Source organism: Acanthochromis polyacanthus, chromosome 11 (assembly GCF_021347895.1).
Source record: "Acanthochromis polyacanthus isolate Apoly-LR-REF ecotype Palm Island chromosome 11, KAUST_Apoly_ChrSc, whole genome shotgun sequence".
Lineage (NCBI taxonomy): Eukaryota > Metazoa > Chordata > Actinopteri > Pomacentridae > Acanthochromis > Acanthochromis polyacanthus.
The window spans coordinates 5,284,061-5,303,230 of NC_067123.1; the positions used below are offsets into that span (position 1 = coordinate 5,284,061).

Genomic DNA, 19,170 nt, shown 5'->3' on the forward strand with positions numbered 1-19,170 from the left:
AAGTGAATCTGAACTCACCGTCGCAGCATGTTGTTGTTGTTATTTTCGTTGTTCTTTCTTGTTTTGTTGTCGTTAATCGAAGGTCGACTGGAAACTTTGTGAGTCGGAGCTTCAGGTCGTGGAGTTTTAGATCTGAGCTGAAACTGAGCTGCAGCTTTTTATACTCGGACTGTGGCCATCCTTCAGCCCGCCTCCATCTGCCTCCTCCTCCCGCCGGACCGCCTTAAATCCGCCTTAATTCAGTCTGAGCTGATGTCAGGGAAACACAATTTGCATCAAGTCAAACTCACATTTGCATCAAAACCTACTGTGGTCATGTGTTTGTTTCAAATCTAGACTAAAATGGAAATTTGAAGAGAGATTTGACTTCGAGAGCATCAGAATTTCAGACCAGATTTGGAGGGTTCAGATCAGATTTATATCAGAATGAACATAGCTCTGTCAGATTTATATCAAATTTATCTCATTTATAACACTTAAAGCAGTTTCATACCAGACTTATATCTGATGAATACCAGTGTTGCTTTCTAGAATTACTCCTGAGTATTTACATATAAAAACAGGAACTGTGTATACAATAACAGTTGGCTGATCCAGATCCAAGACCAAATTTATGCCAGTTTCACACTAGATTTATATCAGATTTAACCTCATTATGAAGGAGTTACAAGAAAGAGAAAAGTGGGCGAGGCTACCAGGACACCTATGAGTCCTCTGTTCATCCAACAAGCAGTCAAAGCTTTATGAAGGAAGAGAGAAAGATGCCTTACATCTTCACAAACCATCCCCATTGTGAACCATTGTCATGATGCAAAGCATGGAGGTGGCAGCATCATGATGTGAAGCACAGCATATTTACCGCACAAAAGCTTTATTTAAAAACTATTTTTTCTGTGCAAGATTTTTATTTATTCATTGTATATTTACTGTATAATAACTTTATTTATTAATTATATTAATTGTGCATTTACTGCCTTCGTTTATTAACTGTATTTTCCATGATGTCCACAGAGCTCATGTCAGATCCGTCCTGCTGCAGCAAATCTACTGATTCAGTTCAAGAAAAACAGATTTTCACATCAGTGCTCTTAATAGTTCAGCATTTTGATATTTACAGAATTTACCTCAACATTGGATCCTGAAGCTGTGATCTGTTGCTGCTGGTTTTATTTCACCTGTTGTTGTATTCATTTCTATTTCTGTTAACCGAGATGTTTGTGTTGATGCTGGATTCTCTTTGCCTGGGGACCAGACAGCCTTTATATTGTGTATTACAAATACACATAAAGTCAGTCTGGAACTGCTCCATTGAACCAAATCTAGCCCAGAGGCGGGACTACCGATCACAGCTTGAATTGGAGAGAGCCAATCAGCGTAACACATGTGTGACGCAATCACTAAGCGACCTAACAACTGCCTTTCCGCCATGATGTTTTGTAGTTTTAACAGCTTCCTTCGCCGTACAGGGGTCCTGAGGAAAATCTAAGCTCTCCCTTTCAACAGTGGAGGGCAGCATTACGCATTCTATCGTACAGCCTGCCGGAATTAAAAGAAGAAGAAGAAGAAGTAGTCCAAACAGTTATGGCGACCAGTTTTAAGGACAAATTCAGCCCGTGCAAAACAGAGGAAAGCGCACGAGAGAAACCTCGCTCTGTTGCGGTCGCCATTTTGTTTGTATGCGGGAGGTGCACAGGTGTTAGATGGGTAATCTCGGCCCTGAAGATGACGCATCGTTAACTCCAGCCTCTGGTGCTCTGATTGGTTCGGTCTGATCTGCTCGGAGCTTGACAACCTGTCAAAATGTGTCAATGGAGGGCTAGACCGTATTCCCGTATATCCCTTATAACGGGAATACAAAGTCCAGCTAAGCTAGGCTAGGATTCTCTGACGCAGAAATATGGATCCATCCTTATATAGACATTTATAGGACTGACATGATAATTTTCCATTTTCTTCCCATTTCTGTAAGCCAGATTATCACTTATTAGCATAATTTTTTTAATACAATTGTGACTCATTCTGGAAAAGTTTAAAGACTTTTGATTCCTTTTTGAGAGTTTTTAAGTTTATCTTTTTACGACAAATTCTGAGTAATTTTAGATAAATTCGTAAGCATTTCGATCAATTTTGTGTCATTTAGGACAGTTTTCAAGTTAAAAATGGACAAAAATGGACCTTTGTGTTGTCAAATTTCCACACATCAGGGGTCTGTTTCACAAAGCAGGTTCAACAAAATCTGAGTTTAACCCTGAACTCTGAGTTGATCTACTTTGAGATAGGAAACTCTGAGTTCCACGACAACTGATTAGAGCTGGTTTAATCAACTCGGAGTAGTTTCACCTGGACGTAAGCACATGCACCACAACTATAAAAAAACAGTATCAATGGAGCACCGATTCAGCGAGTCACCATGGCAACAGGGAAGTGGAGGGCTGCGTTTTCTGCACCACTTAAATTGGAAATCTTAATGTGCGCTCATACGGCGAGTTTGAACATGTTTTTAGAAAGAAGTTCAACACTGTTGTAGCTGCAAAAGAGAGAGAGACGGCGTGGAGAACACTGCAGCCCAGGTCAGTGTGTAAGTTTAAATGTAGTCCTTTGCAATCAGAATAATATTACAGGGATAAGTGTTTGAATGGTAGCTTAAGTTATTTCATTTAGGTGAAATCCCGTGGGGGAGAAGCGCACGTGGCAGCAGCTTAAGATGAAATATAAAAACATTTTTCAAACAGGTCAGACCTCAGCATTATCTCATGGAGGTACTTCATGTTGATCATGTTTTACATTTTAAAGTAGCCTAAATATTAAGTGGCTGTTTGACTGTGCACTTGTTTTATCCACACATAGTCTAAATGTCTGCATCCATATCATGTTCTGTTAAATAATTAAGACTATTTAAACTAATCAGCCAACAATAAATATTTTAAAGCACATTCATACAAATATTTATTTCTCTTTCGTGTCTTTTTTGTCTTTTGGCCCCTTCACACCACAACAGACCTTGTAACTGTAAGTGGCCAACACTCCAAAGATTTATCCAAATGGTAGTTTAAGTTTACTGAAACATGTCACTGATCTAGGATGAAGAGGATGAAACTGTGTCTGCTGCCTTTACAGAGGGGGATCCAGAAAGGCATACAGAGGTATGTTACTGATAGTTCTCTTCTCATTCACATTTTGGGTGGAATATAGAGTGTGACATTTAGCCTACACTGAAGTATTGCACATTCTCATCCTTTTTAACAGAGCATGGCTGGACAGCAGCAGGATGGTTCCTCAGCTTCCACTGCACAGACTGACACAGTGAGATGGATGTTCAGGAAACACCAGAGCTTCATTCTGTGGAATTCATGTGCAACTGTATAATTTAATGTCCTCTATGTATTAACAGTTATCAGTAAAACAGATTTACAAACTGCATTTGCTAAGAAAATCCAAAAAAACAGATGAAGAGTTTATTTGCAAAAACAGATAACTGTTTTGATAAATTTCTTTTTCTTTTATTGTTTACTTCAGATAATATCAATCAAACTGAAGTTGAATGGATTTGACCCAGTAGAAAAATACATGACAAAATAGAGAAAAAATAAATTATTATTATTTTTATTATCTCAAGTAAACAATAAAAAAATAAGTTTTCGGAAAATTTCAAAAATAGTTATCTGTTTTTCCAAATAAACTCTTCAGATAAAGAAATGCAACACTTTGACCGCCAGATTAGGAGGGCAGATCTGGAAATTGGAATACTGGAGCACAAGTTAGAGGTGGTGATGGTCACAGATGAATTAATGTAACTATTGGAACATGAACTGAACTATCTTTTATTTGTAGGAAATAAAGAAGACCAAATGAAATGTGTATCATGTCTTTATTTGCTGTGGTGGTGATGATGGTGACTTAAACTCTAAAGTGATTATTGCATACGGTGTCTCTGACTGCTCTGCTGTCCTGGATAGCTGCAGGTGGATGGGCTCATCATCTGGGTCTTCAGTTTGTAGGGCAGGGTGTTGCTCTCCTCTAATAGTGGTAATATTATGAAGAACAACACATGCCACAGTAATATCACAGGCCCTCTCAGGGGTCACCCTGAGGAGACGTAGGCTCTGGAAACGGGCTTTCAGCAGGCCTATGGTCATCTCCACCCGGGCTCTGGTCCTGCAGTGAGTCCGGTTGAAGTTCTGTTGGGGGCCTGGTTCAGGGTCAGGGTATGAGGTCATCAGCCTGGGTTGGCATGGTAACCCCTGTCACCCAGCAGAAGGCCATCAAACTCTCCTGTAATGTATAGTGGATACATCAGAGTATATTAAAGGAGGGAGACAAGAGAATTCTATTGTGAAAATCTTTATGCTGCTGACCACGCTGCAGTCTGTTGCTCAGGTTAGACTCTCCATAAATCCTGGAGTCATGAACAGACCCAGACCACGTGGCCTCCACATTAGAAATGATGTATGCAGCATCACATATGATCTGGGCAGTGCAGAGAATGACAGATGTTGAACTATGATGCAGTCTTTAACATTTAGAAACAGTAGTCAGTCTACCTGTAGCCTACCTGCACATTTATGCTGTGAATGGACTTCCTGTTCATGATGTGAGGGAGCTGTGATGGGGATGTGTGTGCATCTATGCAGCCAATCACACTGGGAAATCCTAAAAGAAATTAAAATGACTAATCCCAGTCTGAGGCTGCAGCACAATGTCATTAACAGAATATGATTTAAATTGAATGTAACAGATCTCTACATCATTCACCTGCAATCCTGTGGAACTCCTCCTTGATGCTCTGACAGGTTCAGTGTTTCCCCTGGGTTGAAATGGCTGTGAGGTGGTGGGTTGCGCCGGAGGCGCGAAGCAACCTGGGGGGGTCTGGGGGCATGCCCCCCTGTAAAAATTTTGAAAATCAAGATGCAAAATGGGGCATTCTGGCACAATTTGGAGCACATTTTGTTGTATTTGTAGCCATTTCCAAAAACTAAATCAAATAAAAATTTCAAGATTCTTTTCTAAAAATGAGTGATAGGGAGAAAATATGACAAATATAAACCCACTTGTCCTTGCGATCAAAACATGTCAACTAGTCCAGTCTGTTATATTCTAGTCAGATTTCCACAAGCCATTCCAAAATGCCACGTCAGTTCTTATTACAAATTTGAAAAAGATGACAAAGGACTTGAATCTGGAATCAAGTGGTGACTTTTACTTTTTTCTAAAAACAACTCCATGTTAGGTACCAAATTCCCACTTCATTTTTATTTATAATAAAAAGGTTATGTCATGACCTTCATTTTACTTAAAAATGTGAAAGAAAACTTCAACTCTGGGTTAACAACTGGTTTTCTGAAGGAGTTAGTTCTGTTTTCAAAACTTACCTTTGTGAACACAGAACTAGAATTTGAACACAGAATTTGTTTTGCCATTGAATGATATAATTTCGGGCACTCTATAAATCATTTTATCAAAAGAAACTAGGAACTTTATATTCCGTTGAAATCATTTGTCTCGTTCGTGAGAACGGGTTTTGTCGTGCCTAAATGTTTTAACTGGAGCCATTTTTGCAGTCACTGTCAATTCGTATCGCCACGGACAACAAAACAGTAAGCAAACTCGGTAAAGGAAGCGAGATCGATCCCTACACTGCGTTGCTCACTTTATTTTGATGACATGCGATAGTTTTGATACTTAATTTGACATATGTCTGTGATACACACCTGCTTTTAGCCCCGAAAAACGAAACGATGGAGCGCTGCCGCTTCTTGTCCGCCATGCTCGTTATTCGCCAATCGGAACGACCGACATTTGAAACACGAACTCGCGGGATGTCATACGAGAACTGAGTGTTACCGACCAACAGGGATGTGTCTGCTGTCTTCACCCACGGTGAGAAAAGGCTGCCATTCTGACTTGTTGATTTCAGCAGCGAATATACCGGACTTATGTGTCAATGCTTTCTAATATTTAGCATTACTTTTTTTTTTTTTTGGCGCGGACCAGTGAGGCGGCAATGTCGGCAAAATTGTAATGAGGCGGTGGCCTATACCAGCGAGGCGGCCCGCCTCGTCGTTTATATAGGAGGGGAAACACTGAGGTTTATGTCCAGGGAAAACCACAAAGATGAGTAAAAGCTGTTTCAGGTTCAGGAACACTTTTCTGACCTTCCTCCATATAGTTGCCTTACTGAAGTGCTCTGTATCTCTGACATTATATAAAAAACTTACACTTGCAACACACAATATCTGCTGGATGTGAGAGCATGACTGCGGCTGGTAATGTTGTAAATGTAAGGACGGATTAGGTTGTTTATGTAGATTATGGACTGTGACATGAAACAGTACCACTCAAACAGATAATTGTCCGGAAATGCGAGAACATCTATGCACGGTCTCATAACAATCTCCTTCTTCTTCTTTTCCTTTCAGCTTTTCTCTTCAGGGGTCACCACAGTGAATCAATTGCCTCCATCTAACCCTGTCTTCTGCATCCTCTTCTCTCACACCAACTACCTTCATGTCCTCTTTAACCACATCCATAAACCTCCTCTTTGGTCTTCCTCTAGGCCTCCTGCCTGGCAGTGGGAAACTCAGCATCCTTCTACCAATATATTCACTCTCTCTCCTCTGGACATGTCTGAACCATCTCAGTCTGGCCTCTCTGACTTTATCTCCAAAGCCTCTAACATGTGCTGTCCCTCTGATGTCCCAGCCCGATCTCACGGGGATTCGTGAAACTGTCACGTAAGTTTTAGTTTCGGTTTCGTGCGCACCAACACGATTTCGTCATGTTTTTCGTGCCGCTCACCACGAAATGCGCACCAATGTATTTTAAACGGCGGACTTTTCGTGCCACTCAGAACGTATTTCAAAAGAATGTGTATATTATATTTTTAATGTAAAACCGTGGCGAATCCAACGCTATATTTTGCATGACATCGTCCCTAAACATAACCCTAACCATAACCATAACCATAACCTAATCATAAGCCGGTGGTACACTTACCAATTTGCATAGGAATGTCAAGAATGTCCGGCGGCCGGCGGCCGCAAACGCGATCACACAAGCAGTATACGCCGATGGACAGCTTAGATCGTCATGAATCCGCCGGTATAAACCACTTTCAGATGTGATTACCACAGCGAAAAACATTTCGTGGTGAGCGGCACGAAAAACATGACGAAATCGTGTTGGTGCGCACGAAACCGAAACTAAAACTTACGTGACAGTTTCACGAATCCCCGTGATGTCCTCATTCCTGATCCTATCCATCCTGGTCACTCCCAAAGAGAACCTCAGCATCTTCAGTTCTGCTACCTCCAGCTCTGTCTCCTGTCTTTTCCTCAGGGACACTGTCTCCAGACCAAACAACATGGCTGGTCTCACCACAGTTTTATAAACCTTTCCTTTCATTTTAGCTGAAACTCTTCTATCACACATCACACCTGACACTTTTCTCCAGCCGTTCCAGCCTGCCTGTACACGCTTCTTCACCTCTTTTCCACACTCTCCATTGCTCTGGACTGTTGACCCTAAGTACTTAAAATCCTCCACCTTCTTGATCTCTTCTCCCTGTAACCTCACTCTTCCACTTGGGTCCCTCTCATTCACACACAGATACTCCGTCTTGCTGCGGCTAACCTTCATTCCTCTCCTTTCCAGGGCAAACCTCCACGCCTCTAGCTTCTCCTCCACCTGTTCCCTGCTCTCACTACAGATCACAATGTCATCTGCAAACATCACAGTCCATAACAATCTCCCAATAAATATTTAATTCTGTGCTCAGTAATGCTGCTCCTTCATCCACTGGATCATTAACAAAAGGACATGCCATTTTGACACACGGCAGAAGTAGGCTACGCCAAAACTCACCAGCTGACTGAATGAATGAATGAATGAATGAGGAAATCAAATAGCGTGTGTGGCTGAAAGAGGGCAGAGATAGAGAGAAACTTGAGGTCTACTGAGAAAAACCTAGTCCTGACCAGGTTAGGTTCATAGAGTCTGTTACAGTAACTGATCGAGAGCTTAAGTTACCTCTCTTTGTGAAACAGGCTAGAGTTACCCGTCTTTGTCTGGTTTGAGTTACCTCCCTTTGTGAAAAGGAAAACTCGGAGTTTCCATCATTTCAGGGTTAACACACTCAGAGTTTTCATTAGACCTGCTTTGTGAAACGGACCCCTGATTCTACTGATGTTAGAGCCTCAAACTTTGGGGAAATGTCAACCAAAGACTGTATTTAGTTGAAACATGGATCCATCTCTATCAGGAACTTTATGGAGACACTAAACCAGCCTGGATTGGAGATTTGAATTTGGATCAGAAAATATAACTTCAGAACAGAAGCAGCTGAAAGTTCAACCAAGGACAGAAACAAGAAACACTGAAGAGAGAAATAAATCTGTGTGTGTGTGTGTGTGTGTGTGTGTGTGTGTGTGTGTGTGTGTGTGTGTGTGTGTGTGTGTGTGTGTGTGTGTGTGTGTGTGTTAGCATGCTAACAGCCTCTAATGAACTCGTGTTTAAATCAGCGGCCGTGAAAGGACTCATGTTGAAACTGAAACTGTTCAGATGAAATCAAGAAGTAAAAAACTTTTCAATCAGTATTTTAACTGAAGAAAATGAAAAATAAATTCTTATTGATAATAATAATAATAATAATAATAATAATAATAAAGCTATTTTGTAACAAGTTAAACTGCAGCAACAATAAAATGTGAAAGAAATTTTGAACACAGAGAAAGAATTGAGCAACACTCAGCTGTGTCTGAGAGTAAATGGATTTATTTAAATGAAGTAGGTCAGCCTCACAGGTTCAAGGGTTTCAATATGATGCACACCAGAGATACAAAAGCAGATTTTTGTTTAATTCATCAGGTTCCAAACTTTAGTTTCTATCAGCTTGTTTGTAAGAATCCCATCAGGAAACTTTCATGAAACAACAGCGATAAAACGTTCCCAGTTTAGTAGAAATATGTTCGCAAAAAAATACGGAACCTTTTTTTCAACATTGCTTTCAAAAAGTAAAAAGATAAAAGTCTCATTAAATATTCTTCATTTTGAATTATAAATTCCTCATTTTTATGTCAGACTCTTGATTAAATTTTACTATTCTTCATCTGGATGTTTACATTTTTAAGCTGAATTCTTTACATCAACTAAACGTATTTCATCAGCTTTTTCATTCATGTTGAGTTCATTTGGTTTTTTCTTTACCTTGACTTGTGAACTCGATATCTTTTTCTTTAATATTCCTGTTTATTTATTGTTCTGTCTAAGTTAAAGTGCTTCTTCTTTATTTTTCATCTTAACTCCACTTTGCCGTCTTCATCAGACCCGTCTTGGTCGTCTTAATCAGATCAGTCTTGGTCGTCAGGGCTTGTTGTCTGGCTCTGAGGCATCTGAAACATATTTTAAAAAATGACAGAGTTAGTAATTCAACTATTTAAAGACAGAGTACATCAGGTTGTTTTAAGTTTTCCAGTAATTGCCATGCAGATGAATACATGTGTGTAGCGTGTATGTACGGTTATACAGGAACCTGTGTTTACAAATGTAGCACATAAAAACACAGAAACAGAAAGAGGAGGAGCACATCAATGTGATTTTTAAAGATTATAAATGGAAAAAAAACATTCTGATTTATCATGAAGAACAGCTCAAACCAATTAACTTCAATCTGAAGTTCCTTAAACACACTGACAGAAAACCAGGATAGTCCTAGTAGAGAGCGAGTCATAGTACCGCTAATCATTGCTGCAGTTTTAAAATAAGTCAGAGGAAACATTCAGTGTACACCCCCTGTCAAAAGTTTTAGGACACTTTCTCATTCAAATAAAGTAGAACCTGTCCTACAACTTTGGACAGGGGGTGTATCTACCAAATTTGGTTCACATATGCAGCACATCAGGCTGAACAAAAAAGTCAGTGACAGACACATTCCAAACCCCTATTTTGCGTTGAATGTCAGATTTTGCCCATTTTTCATTTTTTTCTAGAGTGAACTCCTCCTTGGGGGAAACTCCAATTCACCTCAAATTCGGCCAGTACATACAGAAGGCCTTAATGAGCCACAGTTATTAAAATCTTTTTCCAAAGTAAAAAGGGCGTGTCCGTGGCGGCCTCTGGAATTTTGATCCTTCGCCATGAAATTTCAAATGCTGTGTAAATGCCCTGAACATGCTCCAGTCTGCCTGAAACTTTACATGTATGATCAGAGTCCTGCCCTGATCACATCCATGTGATGAAATACACCCCTTGTCAAAAGTTGTAGGACAGGTTCTACTTTATTTGAATGAGTGTCCTTTTGACAGTGGGTGTATTTACCAAAGTCACCAGGCACATCTGTAGGCTCTAAGACGCCATAATCTGCAGACACAAAACATCAGAAGAACGCTTTAACAACACAGAACAAATGCATCAGATAAGTCGGTGTGAATTAAACAAACATTACTGTCAGAGAGATTAGCAGCATCTCTGGGGACAAACATGTTGCATCAACATGGAGGTTAATCAACCAATAAATAAATATCACCAATATCATGCTGCTGCTGTTGCATCACTTATGTACATACACGTATGGAGATCATACATCCAGTATCTTTACTCCAAACTAACCGACTTTATTTCAGACCGACAAAACAAGAGAGATGCACAAAATGACTCCAAGAGACCCCAGAGAAGAGACAAAGACACAGAAAAGCCAGAAAGAGACGAAAGAAAAAGAGACATAAACAAACACAGACAGATGTTGATTCAACGCAAATGCAGATAAAACCACCTTTTAGACACACAAATGGACTGCTAGATTCAAAATGACTGAGAAGAGATACAAAACAACCACAAACAGATGCAAACTAATAATAAATAACTGCAAAATTAGTGACAAAATGCAAAATTAAAACAAATACATGTAAAACTGATGCAAAATGGCCGTATAGATGTCAGATTACTCCAAGCAAATAGAAAAACATAAACAAATAAACACAAATAGAGGAAGATTCATTGCAAACATTGTAACACACAAACCAATAAAATAGAGATGCAGAATGAATGCAAAAAAATGCAAAATGCCCAGAAAGACACAGAAAATAACTAGAAAGGGAATAAAAGTGATTTCAACAGATGAAAAATGAACACAAACAGGAGACACAACAACAATCGCAACAAACACAGAGGCCACAAACCAACAAAGAGACACAAACTGAGCTCAGAGACTCAGAAAGAATCAAACTAACTGCTGTCAAAGAAGTCTCACCTTTGGGGCTGCTGCTGCTGTCCCCTGAACCATCTTTAAAAAATGACAGAGTTAGGAATTAAACTATTTACAGAGAGCGAGTCATAGTACTGCTAATCAGGGCTGAAGTTTTAAAATAAGTCAGAGTAAACATTCAGTGTATTTACCAAAGTCACCAGGCACATCTGTAGGCTCTAAGACGCCATAATCTGCAGACACAAAACATCAGAAGAACGCTTTAACAACACAGAACAAATGCATCAGATAAGTCGGTGTGAATTAAACAAACATTACTGTCAGAGAGATTAGCAGCATCTCTGGGGACAAACATGTTGCATCAACATGGAGGTTAATCAACCAATAAATAAATATCACCAATATCATGCTGCTGCTGTTGCATCACTTATGTACATACACGTATGGAGATCATACATCCAGTATCTTTACTCCAAACTAACCGACTTTATTTCAGACCGACAAAACAAGAGAGATGCACAAAATGACTCCAAGAGACCCCAGAGAAGAGACAAAGACACAGAAAAACCAGAAAGAGACAAAAGAAAAGAGACATAAACAAACACAGACAGATGTTGATTCAACGCAAATGCAGATAAAACCACCTTTTAGACACACAAATGGACTGCTGGATTCAAAATGACTGAAAAGAGATACAAAACAACCACAAACAGATGCAAACTAACAATAAATAACTGCAAATTTAGTGACACAAAATGCAAAATTAAAACACTGAGGTTGTTTTGAGTCTCTTTGTGATTTTTTTGGTCTCGTTTAGGTTGTTTTGTATCTATTTGCGGTTGTTTTTTGTCTTTGGGGTTGTTTTGTGTCTTGTTTAGGTTGTTTTCTATCTCTTTGCGGTTGTTTGGTTTCTCTCTGAGGCTGTTTGTGTCTCTTTGTGGTTGTTTTGTGTCCCTTTGAGGTTGCTTTTCTGTACACATTGATCTGTGTTGTGTTTTGACAGTAATCAGTTTAATAAATCAGCAGTTTACCTACAGTGGAGTCTTCAGGGTTCTCCTCCTCCTCTATCTCCTCCTCCTCCTCTTCCTCCTCCTCTATCTCCTCCTCCTCTATCTCCTCCTCCTCCTCCTCTTCCATTTCCTCCTCCTCTTCCATTTCCTCCTCCTCCTCCTCCTCCTCCTCCTCCTCCTCCTCCTCCTCCTCCTCCTCTATCTCCTCCTCCTCCTCTTCCATTTCCTCCTCCTCCTCCTCCTCCTCCGTGTCCTTGTCCTCCTCCTCCTCCTCCTTCTCTTCCTCCTCCTCCTCCTCCTCTTCCATTTCCTCCTCCTCCTCCTCCTCCTCCTCCTCCTCCTCCTCCTCCTCCTCCTCCTCCTCCTCCTCCTCTTCCTCCTCCTCTGTGTCCTTGTCCTCCTCCTCCTCCTCCTTCTCTTCCTCCTCCTCCTCCTCCTCCTCCTCCTCCTCTGTGTCCTCCTCCTCCTCCTCTTCCATTTCCTCCTCCTCCTCCTCCTCCTCCTCTTCCTCCTCCTCCTCCTCTTCCATTTCCTCCTCCTCCTCCTCCTCTTCCTCCTCCTCCTCCTCTTCTATCTCCTCCTCCTCCATCTCCTCCTCCTCCTCCTCCTCCTCTTCCATTTCCTCCTCCTCCTCCTCCTCCTCTTCCTCCTCCTCATCCTCCTCCCCTGCCGCCTCCTCCTCCTCTGCTACCTCCTCCTCGGTATCTTTTTCTCCATCGGTCTCTTTAGTGTCTGTGGATTAAAGATGTTGCATCATTAATCCATCTGTCGCGATTCTGAATGTAAATATAGCAGCAGAAGTTCAGATTCATTTAAGGATTTCACTTTGTAGGACATAACTGAAGACCTCAAAAATGTGAAAACATATTCATAAATTTATGTGGTGAACAAAAAGGAGAAACACCTCCGACATCTCCAACACCTCCAACACCTTCAACATCTTTGACACTCTCAACATCTTCAACACTTCTGATATCTCTGACACCTTTGACATCTGCAACACCTTCAACACTTTCGACACCTTCAACATCTTCAACACCTCCAAAACTTCCAACATGTCGGGCACGCCCAACACCCCCGACACCTACAACATCTCCAACACCTTCAACACATTGAAAATTATCAACACCTCTGACATCTTCAACACCTCCAACCCTTCCAACACGCCCAAAACCCCGACACCTCCAACAACTCCAACACCTTCAACACCCCCGACACCCTTGACGCTTCCAGCATCTCCAACATGTATAGCACTTTGTGCTGCATTTTAATGTATGAAAAAGTGCTCTATAAATAAAGTTTTGATTTGATTTGATTTGATTTGATCACCTTTGACATCTCTGACACCTTCAACACCTTTAACAGCTCCAACACCTCCGACATCTTTGATATCCCCGACACTTCGGACATCTCTGACACCTCCAACACCGTCAGTACCTCAGACACCTTCAGCATCTCCGACACTTCTGATTTCTGTGACACCTTCACCTTTCCTGTCTTTTTCTCCTCATTTTGTGGTTGTTTTGTGTGTTTTGTTCTTGTTTTGGTTTGATTCTCTCACATTTTCTCACTCCATAATCACATTTATGTAACTTCAGTGTCTCCAGTTTGTTCTACACAGTAAAATTAAAGGAGAACCCTTGAATGAGATGGTCTGTGTGAGTTATCGGGGTTCCTCTGTTCTCGCATGGTTCTTCTCATTGTGTCAGCTGGATGAACATTCAGTGTATTTACCAATGTCATTGGCCTTCTCTGTAGACTCTCCGTTATCTTGAACTGCAGACACAAAACATCAGAACAACGTTTTAACAACACTGAATGAATGCAGCAGATCTGTCAGTGTGAATTAAACAAATATTAGTCAGACAGATTAGCAGCATCTGTGGAGACAAACGTGTGTCAAGATGGAGGTTAATCAACCAGTCAATAATTAAATATCACTATTGTACTGCTGCATCACTGACTTCATGTCAGATTGACAAAACAATAACAGAAATGCACATATTATACCAAGAGACCCCAAAAAGAGACAAAGACACAGAAAAAGCCAGAAAGAGACAAAAGAAAAAGAGACATAAACAAACACAGACAGATGTTGATTCAACACAAATGCAGATAAAACCACCTTTTAGACACACAAATGGACTGCTAAATTCAAAATGACTGAAAAGAGATGCAAACAGCCACAAACATATGCAAACTAATAATAAATAACTGCAAAATTAGTGACACAAAATGCAAAATTGTGTACGGTTATACAGGAACCTGTGTTTACAAATGTAGCACATAAAAACACAGAAACAGAAAGAGGAGGAGCACATCAATGTGAATTTTAAAGATTTTAAAATGGAAAAAAAATTCTGATTTATCATGAAGAACAGCTCAAACCAATTAACTTCAATCTGAAGTTCCTTAAACACACTGACAGAAAACCAGGATAGTCCTAGTAGAGAGCGAGTCATAGTACCGCTAATCGTTGCTGCAGTTTTAAAATAAGTCAGAGTAAACATTCAGTGTATTTACCAAAGTCTCCAGGCTCATCTCTAGGCTCTGCATATTCTGCAGACACAAAACATCAGAAGAACGCTTTAACAACACAGAACAAATGCATCAGGTAAGTCGGTGTGAATTAAACAAACATTACTGTCAGAGAGATTAGCAGCATCTCTGGGACAAACATGTTGCATCAACATGGAGGTTAATCAACCAATAAATAAATATCACCAATATCATGCTGCTGCTGTTGCATCACTTATGTACATACACGTATGGAGATCATACATCCAGTAGCTTTACTCCAAACTAACCGACTTTATTTCAGACCGACAAAACAAGAGAGATGCACAAAATGACTCCAAGAGACCCCAGAGAAGAGACAAAGACACAGAAAACCAGAAAGAGACAAAAGAAAAAGAGACATAAACAAACACAGACAGATGTTGATTCAACGCAAATGCAGATAAAGCCACCTTTTAGACACACAAATGGACTGCTAGATTCAAAATGACTGAGAAGAGATACAAAACAACCACAAACAGATGCAAACTAATAATAAATAACTGCAAATTTAGAGACAAAATGCAAAATTAAAACAAATACATGTAAAACTGATGCAAAATGGCCGTACAGACGTCAGATTACTCCAAGCAAATAGAAAAGCATAAACAAATAAACACAAATAGAGGAAGATTCATTGCAAACATTGTAACACACAAACCAATAAAATAGAGATGCAGAATGAATGCAAAAAAATGCAAAATGCCCAGAAAGACACAGAAAATAACTAGAAAGGGAATAAAAGTGATTTCAACAGATGAAAAATGAACACAAACAGGAGACACAACAACAATCGCAACAAACACAGAGGCCACAAACCAACAAAGAGACACAAACTGAGCTCAGAGACTCAGAAAGAATCAAACTAACTGCTGTCAAAGAAGTCTCACCTTTGGGGCTGCTGCTGCTGTCCCCTGAACCATCTTTAAAAAATGACAGAGTTAGGAATTAAACTATTTACAGAGAGCGAGTCATAGTACTGCTAATCAGGGCTGCATGTTGAAAACAAAGTAATGCCCCACTAATCAGAGCCACGGCTATAAAGTGAGACATAGTAGCACTAATCAGGACTGCAGCTAAAAAACAAGACATGACCTGGTGATTCAGCTGAACCATCTGTAGGATGGTAAACACACACAGTCCAACACACACACAGGTAAATATGTAAAAAGTACATTGCTTTGGTTAAACATCTGCTACAGTGGGTACGGAAAGTATTCAGACCCCTTGAAACTTTTCACTCTGTGTCATTGCAGCCATTTGCCAAAATCAAAAAAGTTCATTTTATTTCTCATTAATGTACACTCAGCACCCCATCTTGACAGAAAAAAAAAACAAATGTAGAAATTTTTGCAAATTTATTAAAAAAGAAAAACTGAAATATCACATGGTCCGAAGTATTCAGACCCTTTGCAGCGACATTCATATTTAACTCACATGCTGTCCATTTCTTCTGATCCTCCTCCAGATGGTTCTGCTTCTTTATTGGAGTCCAGCTGTGTTTAATTAAACTGATTGGACTTGATTAGGAAAGGCACACACCTGTCTATATAAGACCTTACAGCTTACAGTGCATGTCAGAGCAAATGAGAATCATGAGGTGGAAGGAACTGCCCAAGGAGCTCAGAGACAGAATTGTGTCAAGGCACAGATCTGGCCAAGGTTACAAAAGAATTTCTGCAGCACTCAGGGTTCCTAAGAACACAGTGGCCTCCATAATCCTCAAATGGAAGAAGTTTGGGACGACCACAACTCTTCCTAGACCTGGCCGTCCAGCCAAACTGAGCAATGGTGGGAGAAGAGCCTTGGTGAGAGAGGTAAAGAAGAACCCAAAGATCACTGTGGCTGAGCTCCAGAGATGCAGTCGGGAGATAGGAGAAAGTTCCATAAAGTCAACTATCACTGCAGCCCTCCACCAGTCGGGGCTTTATGGCAGAGTGGCCCGACAGAAGCCTCTCCTCAGTGCAAGACACATGAAAGCCTGCATAGAGTTTAAAAAACTCATGAAGGACTCCCAGACTATGAGAAATAAGATTCTGTGGTCTGATGAGACCAAGATTGAACTTTTTGGTGTTAATTCTAAGCAGTATGCTTGGAGAAAACCAGGCACTGCTCATCACCTGCCCAATACAATCCCTACAGTGAAACATGGTGGTGGGAGCATCATGTTGGGGGGGGGGGTTTAGCTGCAGGGGACAGGACGACTGGTTGCAATTGAAGGAAGGATGAATGCGGCCAAGTACAGAGATATCCTGGAGGAAAACCTCTTCCAGAGTGCTCAGGACCTCAGACTGGGCTGAAGGTTCACCTTTCAACAGGACAATGACCCTAAGCACACAGCTAAAATAACAAAGGAGTGGCTTCACAACAACTCTGTGACCGTTCTTGACTGGCCCAGTCAGAGCCCTGACCTAAACCCAATTGAGCATCTCTGGAGAGACCTCAAAATGACTGTCCACCAACGTTCACCATCCAACCTGACAGAACTGGAGAGGATCTGCAAGGAAGAATGGCAGAGGATCCCCAAATCCAGGTGTGAAAAACTTGTTGCGTCATTCCCAAGAAGACTCATGGCTGTACTAGCTGAAAAGGGTGCTTCTACTCAATACTGAGCAAAGGGTCTGAATACTTCTGACCATGTGATATTTCAGTTTTTCTTTTTTAATAAATTTGCAAAAATTTCTACATTCCTGTTTTTTTCTGTCAAGGAGTGCTGAGTGTACATTAAGGATAAATAAAATGAACTTTTTTGATTTTGGCACATGGCTGCAATGACACAGAGAGTGAAAAATTTCAAGGGGTCTGACTACTTTCCGTACCCACTGTACATGAAATTGTAGAAATGTAAACACACAGAGACAGACAGACAGGTGAATAGAAAGACAGGTTACCTTCAAATTGGTCTGCACTTGCAGGGGCCTCTGTGGAGGGAAATAAACACGTCACAGTCACATACATTATCACCCACAACATAAACAACAACAGAGTCAACAACAGCACACCTCAGTGCTCTGTGTGTGTGCGTGCGTGTGTGTGTGTGTGTGTGTGTGTGTGTGTGTGTGTGTGTGTGTGTGTGTGTGTGTGTGTGTGTGTGTGTGTGTGTGTGTGTGTGTGTTTCGTTTACCGTTCAGGGAAGCCAGCAGCCGCCGAAGATTTTTCTCTGGAACAGAGGAAACAGAAACATTTTTATTTTTCTACAAACTTCATAATGCAATAAAACATAAAATTTTAAGTGGAGAGCTGCATCCCGCAGGGCACGCACTCCCTTTAGTTAACCCCTTAGTCCCTACAGCCCCCACCGGCGGGGGCTGTAGGGACTAAGAGTAGGTGCCTCACAAACAGGGCTCAGGGACTAAGGGGTTAAAGTACTGATACCACACACTGAAGTACTCTGCTACAAGTACAACTGAAGTAAATGTAACAGAATCGACTATAGTCAATAAAAAGTACTGTGGTTCAAGCTAAAATTAAAGTGGTAGAAATACTCTAGTACTTGCAAAACTCGAGTAAAAGTAACTTAAATACTCTGAAATATAAGCAAAACCAAAGAAAAAGTACAAATAACACAGTTCAGAAGTAGTCTGTTACAAGTAAAACTTGAGTAGAAGTACTAATACCACAAAACAGGAAAACTGTAGTTAAAGTATTAGAAGCACTCAGCGCAGCTGAGTTGTATTATTATATTATTATAATAATATTTTTTTCTTTCATTAATGTGAAAACATTTTCAACTGTTGATTATTTTCATCATGGATTAACCTGCTCATCATTTCTTCCATCAGTCAACTGATTGTTTGGTTTGTAAAAACCTGAAAAGTTTTGTCTGATTGTAAATACATTTTTTACGGTTTGAACCGTTGGTTTGATTAATCATGAATAACTGAAGGTATAAAATGTTTTAGTATTATCAGAAATATTGTCTTTATGTGTTTGATTTGTAAAAACCAAACACATTTGTAAAGTAACTAAAACTGGTAGAAAAATGTAATGAAGTATCTGAGCTGTATTTCAGTAAAGTACTGTAATATGGCAGCCTGTAGGGGGCGCCATTGCTGTACAGACAATACAGAGATGCCAGCTCTGATTGGCTACTCTATAATAATAACTGTTTTAAGTTAAAAAGTAAGTTAATAGTTATGTAATGAATAGTAAATATGAACTTACACCGTTTTTTACAGTGAGTCATATTGAGACAGATTTTAATGTTCAGTGTCCAGTGATCTGTAAATAATCAACATCCATAAACAAACAGCTGTTAATGGCAATAAATTGATTATTGATGATGTCATATCTTACTGTGAACAGGAGCCGAGAGAGAAACGGCAGCCAAGGCAAGAATCAGCAACACAACACACCTGCAACACAAACAGACACACACAGATTTGACTACAGCAGGTGATTTGACTG

At 40.3% G+C, this 19,170-nt stretch overlaps 3 long non-coding RNA genes across 3 annotated transcripts; 1 reads left to right on the plus strand and 2 right to left on the minus strand.

Moving 5' to 3' along the window:
* Positions 1-3,013: 3,013 nt before the first annotated feature.
* LOC127536194 (uncharacterized) lies at positions 3,014-3,353 on the plus strand. Its single transcript, XR_007945183.1, has 2 exons — positions 3,014-3,143; positions 3,247-3,353. It is a non-coding gene; the product is annotated as an uncharacterized LOC127536194 (long non-coding RNA).
* Positions 3,354-3,805: 452 nt separating this feature from the next.
* LOC127536195 (uncharacterized) lies at positions 3,806-4,714 on the minus strand. Its single transcript, XR_007945184.1, has 2 exons — positions 4,356-4,714; positions 3,806-4,272 (listed from the first exon to the last, which is right to left on the minus strand). It is a non-coding gene; the product is annotated as an uncharacterized LOC127536195 (long non-coding RNA).
* A 4,033-nt stretch (positions 4,715-8,747) lies between these two features.
* Positions 8,748-12,292, minus strand: LOC127536193 (uncharacterized). The gene is made up of 4 exons (XR_007945182.1): positions 12,229-12,292; positions 11,389-11,430; positions 11,243-11,275; positions 8,748-9,386 (listed from the first exon to the last, which is right to left on the minus strand). It is a non-coding gene; the product is annotated as an uncharacterized LOC127536193 (long non-coding RNA).
* Between the last annotated feature and the right edge of the window lie 6,878 nt (positions 12,293-19,170).